Source organism: Pseudorca crassidens, chromosome 14 (genome assembly GCF_039906515.1).
Source record: "Pseudorca crassidens isolate mPseCra1 chromosome 14, mPseCra1.hap1, whole genome shotgun sequence".
NCBI classification, from domain to species: domain Eukaryota; kingdom Metazoa; phylum Chordata; class Mammalia; order Artiodactyla; family Delphinidae; genus Pseudorca; species Pseudorca crassidens.
Genome location: NC_090309.1, coordinates 53,288,547 through 53,296,858, shown reverse-complemented (window position 1 = coordinate 53,296,858; position 8,312 = coordinate 53,288,547). Strand labels below are relative to the sequence as shown.

General features: G+C 46.6%; 1 pseudogene; it reads right to left on the bottom strand.

The window, feature by feature from the left end:
* Positions 1-5,038: 5,038 nt before the first annotated feature.
* Positions 5,039-7,415, bottom strand: LOC137205539 (archaemetzincin-2-like; annotated as a pseudogene).
* Positions 7,416-8,312: the final 897 nt, after the last annotated feature.

The window sequence follows — 8,312 nt, the reverse complement described above, 5'->3', positions numbered from 1 at the left end:
TCAAGATCCTTAGGAGGTCAGGGGAAATGTTTTACTGAAGCAGAAGCATGGAGCTTTCAAAGCAACCAGTTGGGCTTAGGGAATTTAAAAGTAAAGCATTTCATTTGTCCTTCCTAGATAACTGAGGCTAGGGAATAAAAAGTCATAGCAGCCCTTCCTCTGCCTTCAAGATTTTACGGATCCAGGTGGGTGGTACTAATGGTGTAGTCTCCTGGATCAATATTTCATCCCTCTCAGATGGCACAGCTGCAGGTACCTGGGGCCTTCTGAAGATAATGCTTCCATCCATAAGAGTGGCTCACAGTGGGATTTCAGACACTACATCAGGCCAGTGGTACTGATATTACTGGATAGGACAGCGAATAGCCTACCGCTATTTTTACGCTGTCCAATATTTCAGCCGCTCACCACGTGTCTACTGAGCACGGCTAGTGCTAGCGGCTAGTCCAGAATGGGTTGTGCCCTACATGTAAAATACACATCAGATTTTAAAGACTTACTGAGAAAAAAAAGCTTGTTAAATAACTCATCAATGTTTTTATATTGATCACATGTTGAAATGATATTTTAGATATATTGAGTTTAAAATGTTATTAAGAATAAACTCCCTTGTTTCTTTTTACTTTTTAAAAAGTGTCTACCAGGAAATTTAAAAATATACCTGTGGCTTGTGTCACATGTCTACTGGACAGTGCTGACCTACTCTGTCATTCGCCTTCCCACACAATTCCAGAGAGGCGGCAACTCCCTAGGCTGTCATCACTCCCACCTCTCTTGACAGGAGTTTGCTTTTGAATGGCAACTCCTTTCTTCTGGTGCTCATTCATGGGATAGATGTCTCTTATCCCCAGGTAGTAGTTACTCTATTCACGGTCCCTGAAATCAATGAAGCGGGGCCACCGTACAGGACTGGGGAATTAGGAGACTTGCAATTTAGTCCCAGTGTTGCCACTGTTGGGTAGAAGAGTATGCCACCCCAAAATATGCTACTTCGGCATAAAGATTGTTTGAGCTCAAGGCAATTGAGAAGAAGCAGATACAAGAAAAACTCTGCCCTCCCACTGTTTGCCTAAAACCAGGACATAAATCTGTAGAGATGTCCTCCTCCCTTCTCTACTAGGAAGAATGGAAGTTAATCACGGGGGATGACTCTAGACCTTTATCATCCCAGAGGTGGCACCAGAGGAACTGACATGATAAATTTCACTAACTAGCCCTTATCTTCTATTAGTTCCCACATATATTTACCTTCCCCAAATTTGCCATGCCTAGAAATTCAAAAAGTCTTTTTTTCTCTGTCTTGTCACGCCTCTGTAAATTTATTATTCTTTGGTTAAGATGCAACATAAGCCCGGTTCTAGCCACCCCTTTGAGTTACTCATCACTGAGGTTTCTCTCGAGTGATGTGTTAATAAACTGCTCATTTCCTCTTGTGAATCTATCTTTTGTCAGTCTAATTTACAAAGCCGCAGCCAATGAACCTACTAAGATGGGTAGAGGAAGAGGAGAATATTTCCTCCCTGACATCACTGACTTCCTGTGGGACCAGGGCAACTCCCTTAACCTCCCTGGACCCTCCCTTCCTCACTTTCTGAATGACACAGCCTGAGTGAGATCAACACAAAAATCCCTTCCAGGGCTTCCCTGGTGGCGCAGTGGTTGAGAGTCCGCCTGCCGACGGAGGGGACGCGGGTTCGTGCCCCGGTCCGGGAAGATCCCACGTGCCGCGGAGCGGCTGGGCCCGTGAGCCGTGGCCGCTGAGCCTGGGCGTCCGGAGCCTGTGCTCCGCAACGGGAGAGGCCGCAGCAGTGAGAGGCCCGCGTACCGCAAAAATAGAAAGAAAAAAAAAAAATCCCTTCCAGCTTTATCTGCTTGAGGATGTAGGAAGATAAAGGGGCTTTTATTATATTGTTATTGTTATTTGGTGACCTTGTAGCTTTTGTTTAGAAAAGCAACCACAGCAGGTGCGCCAGGCCTGACCCTCTCGCCCTGGTCCAGAATTGTGACTTCTAACCTTGCTGCATTTCATCCAGGAGAAGTATTGATAGTTCCTGCCACCATGTCATTGTCTGCATTATTCCTTCTCTATCAACATTAATTCACCCAGCTTATATTGAGTGCCTCCTATGTGCCAGGTACGGGGACACAAAGACGAGGACACTCGGGTCTGCTTGAGCACTCATCTTTCCATGGGATGTGACCCATTCATCCACAGACAACTGTAATCCAAAGTGGATAATTTAGTGAGTGATCTGCGCTTGGGTAATAGGGCAGAGAAACAAAGCATGGGCTCGGGGGTGGGAAAGTTTCCTGGAGGGAGGACCGCCTGTGCTGGGTCTTGTGGGGTAGGTGGGAATCTGCCAGCTGAAGCGATGTGGGAGAAAGAAGGCATTCCAGGCGGTGGTAACAGCTTGAGCAAACACAGAGAAGCAAGGCGCAGCTTGGCGTGGGATGGAATTACAAATCGGCTAGTCGTTGGAGCTTAAAACTCAGTAGTGGGAGAGGAAGCTGGAGAGGTGGGTGGGAGGCTGCACCCCAGGGCTGCACTAAGAATTCCTTAGGGCATCTAGGTCCCTTTCCTCTTCATTTTCTTGGCTTCCTCCCTTCCGTTTTCCTGGTTTAGGAAAGGTGCTAGTTCCTCTTTGGAGCCTCTTTTGGACTCCAGCTTCTGTCCTCCTGCCAAATCCCACCCATACCCCCCTAATGTCATCAGGGGTGAATCACCTGTAGGTTCTGGAATGCTGGCCGCTTCCAAAATGAGCCAGGAAATGAGTTCTGAGTGGCTGGGAACAGTCCCCTGCTTTGAGATTTGGAGCAGGGGGCAACCATGCTGTTCTGGTAGCTCCATTCACCGTTGCTTCCTTTGGACTTGTAAGTTATTCTAGCAAACCCCAGCTGCTCTGCAGTGAAATGTTCCAAATAATTAGTATTTTTGCAGGAATTACCTTTTTAAAATATATGTGCCTTAAAAGATTGGTTACCGTGCAAGTGTTTTTGACTGCCTTTTGTAGCCCACTTTCTCCCCCAGTAGGACCCATGTATAATTTTAGGTAAAAGTAGGAAGGAAATTATGATTCTATAATCATAGTCTAGTTTTAGCAATACAGCTCCTTCAGAGAATCTCAACCTCTCTGAAGCCCTCCTGGGCGCAAAGAGCTCAGACATTGAATTCCGGCAGGATTTGGGCAGGATCCTCACAGAATCTGGCAGGTGACTGTCTCAGGCCTGAGACATGTTCCACTGCTTGGAAAAGTGGAGCTGTGGACAGATCTGCCGATGGTGAAAGTGTAAGACAGGTGGGGTGCAACTACCATAATCACTCAGACGTTATTAGTCCACGATTATTCCATTTTCTGTGCCGGCTGCCAAGGCCTCAATATGTCCAGAAACCACAAAACCATCAATATTCACAGAAACAGGTTGGTGGTCCCCACCCCCCTCGGTGGTTTCCCATGATGGCAAAGGAAATGACCTGACAGTCATTCTCAATGACCATAGATTGACCTTCAGTTTCCTTGTTATATTATCATTATTATTTCCTTTGCTTAAGAGAAGGGAAAAGCACCTATTACGTACAGTGGGTCCTCAGTATTTGTGGGTTCCACATCCATGGAGCCAACCAACTGGGGACCAAAAATATTCAAGGAAAAAAAATTCCAGAAAGCTCCAAAAAGCAAAACTTGAATTTGCTGTGTGCCAGCAGCTATTCACTTAACATTTATATTGTATTAGGTATTCTAAGTAATCAAGAGATGATTTGAAGTATAAGGGAGGGTCTGGGTTAAGTCCTGTAGGGGAGGAAAATAACTTTTTCTCTACCCTCCTAGGTTCTATAGCTAAAGCCCTGGAAATCAAACTGACAAAAGACAATTTAACAAGAGAAAAACAGAGTTTAGTAATGCATGCAGCATGAATATACATGGGAGAAACTCAGTGATGAGTAACTCAAAGGGATGGTTAGAACTTGGTTAGAACTTTGAATTCCCTGGCGGTCCAGTGGTTAGGACTCAGTGCTTTCACTGCTAGGGCCTGGGTTCAATCCCTGGTCAGGGAACTAAGATCCTACAAGCTCCATGGCAGGACCGAAAAGAAAGGAAAAAACAAAAAAGAACTTGGAGCTTATCTGGCATCTTAACAAAGAACAACAAATCTTTAGAGAAGGGATAAGACGAAAGAAAAGGCGTTTAGGCTTTTCAGGGTGGCAAACTGTGGGAAGGTAAATATATCAGAGGAAACTAACAGAAGACGAGTGTATTTTATTTAGTAAGGTTTGGTTTCGTAGATTCCTCTTGATGCCGTGTCTGGCCTGAGTCTAGAGTTGTCTCTGGTGATTGAGTCCAATATGGGTCCTCCTCTTCCTGGCATGGAAGAGGGAGACAACTTTACAAATGAAAATTAATATCCTGCTTTTAGCCCGGTGGGGGAAGGCAGATGGCTTTTTTTTCTGCATCTGCTGCTTTGTAATTGCCTCCAGCACAAAATGATCCTTATGCCAAAGTGGCATGTTTTGGGTGGCGTATTCTGGTCCCCTTCATTGCTGACTCCACCAGCTAAGTGACCTTCATCAGTTTACCCAGCCTCTTGAAGCCTCGAAGAGGCTTATAAAATGTGTTCAATAAGAGAGTATTTTCTTCTTCACAGAGCTGTGATGAGGATTAAATGGAATATAGCACATAAACTCTTTTTTTAATGTGCAAGTATTTATTTTAAGTAGTCCTAATTGAAGGTTCTTATTTTGGGAGAACAGCAAGGCATTTTATTCACTTTTTCCATTCTTTTTTTTTTCCTTTTTTATGAAGTATACAGCAAAGTATTCAGTTATGTGTGTGTGTGTGTGTGTGTGTGTGTGTGTGTATATATATATATTCTTTTTCAGATTCTTTTCCATTATAGCTTATCACAAGAGCACTCTTTCCATTCTTTAAAGGCTTCCACTGGTTTTGGCAAATTCACATTTTTTTTTTGGCTGCATTGCTCGGCTTGGAGGATCTTAGTTCCCTGACGAGGGACTGAACCCTGGGCCCTCAGCTGTGGAGTCCTAACCACTGGACCGCCAGGGAATTCCCAGCAAATTCCCATTATCCTCATGACTAAGTTTCAGAGTAATTCCTGGTGTGTCAGCAGATTCATCATCAATCCACTTTGTATCTTTCTGTGTTATTGAAGCAAATAGCACTCTGCAACTTGCATAAACAGGGCAAAGGTTGAGGAGGCTCTGGCCAGCTTCTTCCAAGTGGTTGGAGCCTTGCATTAGGCCGGTCAAAGTCCAAATATGTGTCCAGTCTCATGGGTTAAAGTCTTATAGGACTGAAGCCACAAAATGCCACTTCAGAAGTGTAATAGTTATCAAAAACCGAAAAGCCACTTGGAAGATATTTTCTGTAGCGCTTCTTCACTTTGCCTTCGCAGAGTGAGATATAAAATCACTGCCATACCTGGCAAAGCTGAATATCCCCACACCATCTGTCAAAGAGGCCTGTCCAGGGGCTTCCCTGGTGGCGCAGTGGTTAAGAATCCGCCTGCCAAGGCAGGAGACACGAGTCCGAGCCCTGGTCTGGAAAGTTCCCACAGGCTGCGAAGCAGCTAGGCCTGCGAGCCACAACTACTGAGCCCACGCACCACAACTACTGAAGCCCGCATGCCTAGAACCCATGCTTCACAACAAGAGAAGCCACCGCAATGAGAAACCCGCGCACCGCAATGAAGAGTAGCCCCCGCTGGCCACAACTAGAGAAAGCCCATGCACAGCAACAAAGACCCAACACAACCAAAAATAAAATAAAATAAATACATTTAAAAGAAAAAAAAGCAGCCTGTCCAAAGACAAAATTCCAGGAGTCTCTTGGGTAAAAATCAATCAATTGTTACCTCCACAGCACAGAAGGCATCTTCAGGTCCCTTCTCTTTTAAGAACTTCAGGATGTGTCCTGCATGACTTGTAGGTTTTGTGTGTTCTTATTGACTCTAAAGGAACACCTCATTTCAGAGATAGGAACTGGTTCTAGGAGCTTTACTGTCAAGCCGTAGAAAAATGCTTTACTGGGCTTCGCTGGTGGCGCAGTGGTTGAAAGTCCGCCTGCCGACGCAGGGGACACGGGTTCGTGCCCCGGTCAGGGAAGATCCCACATGCCGCAGAGTGGCTGGGCCCGTGAGCCATGGCCGCTGAGCCTGCGCGTCCGGAGCCTGTGCTCCTCAGCGGGAGAGGCCACAACAGTGAGCGGCCCGCGTACCGCAAAAAAAAAAAAAAAAAGAAAAATGCTTTACAGTAGCCCTTGAGCTATTTAATATATTCTTCACTGATAATTCCGGTGTTTCCTAGAGATCCAATGCACTGTAAATAAATAGTGCATTTCTCAGGAGATGGTATCTTTCTGTAAGGGTCACTGGAAAAACTCTTGAAAGTCTTGGGGAGCCTCAGGATGGGAGGTGATCCAATCTGATTGCAAATGCAAAGTAATGGGTCCAAAGAGATCACTGTCTGGCGAGAAGTCTTCTTGCATCAAATGCTGTTACACCAGCATCTAACTTCTACTACTGTGACACAAGTGCTGGGTTCTTTGAGATGAGAGCTGTTTTTAGTGTCTGTTCAGAGTGCTGTACTGTTTGCCTCTTTAGGGAGGAAGGCTCACACTGAAGTTTTTACCTTTCAAGGACAGGCATGTCTGGGCCTGGTTGGAAAACAATTGTGTGGGGTGTCTTCACCTCTCACCCTCGGCATCAACCACAGCCTGTCTCCCGTGGCAGCCCCCGAGCCTGTGCACATAAACTCTTAGAACAGAGCCTAACATAGTTTGTTATTCTGAGGGGAAGGATGGTGCAGAAGGTAAGAGCATGGACTTTGGAGCCATGTTGCCTGGCCTTGAATCTCAGCTCTGTCACTGTGTGATCTTGGGTATATTACTTAACCTCTCTGGTCCTCAGTTTCTTCACTTATAAAGTAGAAAGTATACTTCATAGGGTGTTAAGTTATTTTTAAAAATGAATGTATGTAAAGCACTTCAAACGGGACCAGGAGTACAGGACACTTTGTGTAAGTTTTAGCCACTCGCGTTATCCTGGGCTCAGGGAAGGGAAAGTAAGCCAGCAGCAGTGACAGGTTGACAGATCTTCTCTGGCTGAAATCAGTGGTTAGGATGAAGCCCCCTGCTGTGAGTCAGGATCCCTAAATGTATTCCCACCCACTGTGCAGGATGACCTTGAGCCGTCCCTCTATCTCCCTGGTCTCGTTTCCCCTTCTGTAAAGTATGACGGCTGGATGTGGAGGTCTCAGAGGTGCGGCCCTCGCATTCAGTGAGTGGGACAGTAGCAGAGGCATGGACTAAAATGACAAAGCAGACATCCAGGGTGATCTCTTGGAGCACCTGAAAGGTGGACCAGTGAGCAGGAATACTGCTGGCCTGGGGGCAGCCACCCATTCACACTGCAGGGGAAGGTTGGGTGCTCAGGTGAGGGACCTAATTTCTGCTTGGATTGGAAGAAATGAGAAACCGCCTCCTCTCCCATCACCTGCCCACCCCAAACTCCTTGCCAGCATGCAGCAGTGTGGCACCGACCACTTCTTCTTGATCTAACACTCTAGTTTACTGCAGAAGTATAAAATATTCATGCTGAGAAAGGCCTGGGAAGCTTCAGGAAATGCTTCCCAAGGTTTATCTGTGCCAGGGGCTGGAATTCAGGGAGAAAATGAACTGCCTCTCCCTCCTGGGAGCGATGCTGGGAGGAGCAGGACACGGCTCTCAGAGGACTTGATGCCTCCAGAGGGCAGTGATCGGTGGTTCTCCAAAGGAGGGGCTTGGGGAAACCCGGCGGAGGGTCACAGAGAGAGGCTGTGGCCCCTGGGAGAGGGGTCTTCTGAGCCCACATATCCATGCTGACCCCGAGGATCCAGGAGATGAGAGGGAGGTCTCGGCTGCCTCTGAAGGGATTAACCTGCCAGCTGAACGAGGAGGAGGCGAGGATTAAGGGTCGGGGCTCACCAGCTTTCTTTGCTGGTGACCCCTCTGGGGATGGGTCTTGGGCCAGGCCTTCCTAGGAGCAATCCTGTGGAATGGAATCTAGTTCATGACTTTTACAACACGCCAAGGACAGGGCCAGGTGCTGGATATAAAACGCAAACGAAAATGCAGCCCCTGCCCTTTCCTCCGTTGAAAACATGGACCCAGACTATTGAAATACAGATTAGCTCAGTGGTGAAAGACAAACCACACCAAACTAAAACATCCAGCTAGGGAGGAACATCCACGTGGAGGAACGCCAAGCAACTGTTGGAAAACGAGGCACTCCCTCATTTACTCATCTGCAGAGATGTACAA